Genomic DNA, 2173 nt, shown 5'->3' with positions numbered 1-2173 from the left:
ATCTATGAACTCCGAGCGAGTGAGTGCCCAATTTTTCATTATGGTTGTGCGGTATTTTGGGTAATATTATTACTTTAAAATTTCATATGGCTTTATGCTATACAAGAACGTTTTTAAAAGCTTTTTTAACGTCATCTCCAAATAGTCGCATCCAACCTGAGTTATGGCGCTCCTTGACTCAATTGGGAATAAGCAAACAAAGACCAACTTGCCGTGGCTGCCGTTCAGGAAGACAAAAAGTCAACAAAGCGTTTGAGAGAAACCCTCAAGCAGACAAACCGCTATGGATATCTCAAGTTCAATACGGTTCTCCAATTTCTCCTGAACTTCATGAAGGAAGAAGACTTTTGCATAATTCACAGAGTTGCTCATTAAATATTCAAAATCACACCTTTTTGGAAGGAAACAGAAACAGCGATAATGATGGATCTGAAGGTTATGGAAAATCAGCCGAAAATACCTACAACTCACCAAAAGTATTGTTATCTAATGTAAGGTCTCTTGTACCTAAAATAGACGAGATCAGAGAGTTTGTTTTGCGCAATAACATACATCTTGCCTTCATCACCGAAATTTGGCTACGCTCCTCGATATCTGATGGTATTGTGTCTATCCCAGACTTTGTCGTCATCCGTAAAGATAGACATTTGGACAGCCACGGAGGAGTATGTGCTTACGTTAAGGAAGGCCAATGCAAATATAAAGTACTAGATGAGTTGCAATGTTGCGAAAGCCATGAGATCTTATGGCTCCACTTAAGACCTAATAGACTACCTCGAGGTTTTTCCTGTGTTATTGCTGCGGTTGTTTACCATCCACCAGGAGCGGATGAAGGGACAATTCGGGACCATTTGTTCCATTCGTTATTACAAGCAGAAACAAAGTATCCAAACTGTGGTTTCATCATTTCAGGAGATTTCAACCGACTAAATTTCAAATTGAAGCAGATTTTTTGAGTACCGACTAGAAATAACGCCACCTTAGACCTTGTATTCATGAACATGCATGAATTTTACAACAAACATGAAGCACATCCACCCTTTGGTCTATCTGACCATAATTCTATACTTGTGCCACCTAAAATTAGAGCTCCAGGTACCAACAAGGGAAAAGTTATCATTAAACGAGACACAAGGAAGAGTTCTAAAGTATCCATGGGGAGGTTCCTTGGCTCTATTGACTGGCATGCCCTTTTCAGTGCCTTATACACCTGTGAAGACATGTGGAACTTATTCTGCAAGACCATTCACACAGGCTTACACATTCTTATGCCGTTCAAAAGGACAAAAATTTGCAGTGCCCACGCCCCATGGATGACACAAAAGCTAAAGTCGTTGATACTTAAAAGACAAAAGGACCTTAACAGTTGAGGTAGTGAGTCATCGTCCTTTAAGCACTACCGGAACCTTGTCAATAGGGTTGTACCGCGCACCGGTGGCTCAGTTGGTTGAGAACCGGACTGTCACGCGGGAGGTCGTGAGTTCAACTCCGACCAGACCAACACTCAGGGTCTTTAAATAACTGAGGAGAAAGTGCTGCCTTTGTAATTACATCTGCAAATGGTTAGACTTTCAAGTCTTCTCGGATAAGGACGATAAGCCGGAGGTCCCGTCTCACAACCCTTCAATGTTAATAATCCTGTGGGACGTAAAAGAACCCACACACTTGTCGCTAAGAGTAGGGCACGTAGTTCCCGGTGTTGTGGTCTGTCTTCTGTTGTGTATCATGGTTGGGAGGGTAAAAAAGGGGCCACAGTAATTGGCGCAAGCTGTTGTGGTGCTCTGCCAGCTTGACTGGCAAAAGTTAATAAAAAAATAAAAGAAAAGAATGCAGAGCAGAATATTATCAATCAAAAGTTCAGAACCTCAAGGAAGAACAACCTAAGCAATGGTGGGCGGAGGTTAAACGTCTTAGTGGGATGAAAGTCCAAACCACGACCTAGTCAACCATATCGATATCGAAGACTTTTCCGAACTATCATCCAAAGACCAAGCAAACCTGATAAATACTGCCTTTTTGGAACCTCTTAACCAATACAAACTAGCAAGTCCACTATCTTACCGCAATCTGGAAGAGTTGTCTGAAATACCCACTGTGAGCGTGGAGCGTGTCCAAAAGGCACTGAATGGTCTAAATAAGCACAAAGCTTGTGGTCCCGATTAGATACCAAACT

The 2173-nt window shown here is 42.0% G+C and overlaps 1 pseudogene; it reads left to right on the top strand.

The window, feature by feature from the left end:
- The first annotated feature begins 86 nt into the window (after positions 1–86).
- Positions 87–1370, top strand: LOC138056230 (uncharacterized; annotated as a pseudogene).
- The last annotated feature ends 803 nt before the right edge of the window (positions 1371–2173 follow it).

The sequence above is a fragment of the Montipora capricornis genome, chromosome 7 (assembly GCF_036669925.1).
Source record: "Montipora capricornis isolate CH-2021 chromosome 7, ASM3666992v2, whole genome shotgun sequence".
Classification (NCBI taxonomy): Eukaryota; Metazoa; Cnidaria; class Anthozoa; order Scleractinia; family Acroporidae; genus Montipora; species Montipora capricornis.
The sequence above is the reverse complement of the archived record's forward strand: the minus strand, read 5'-3'. Positions and strand labels throughout refer to the sequence as shown.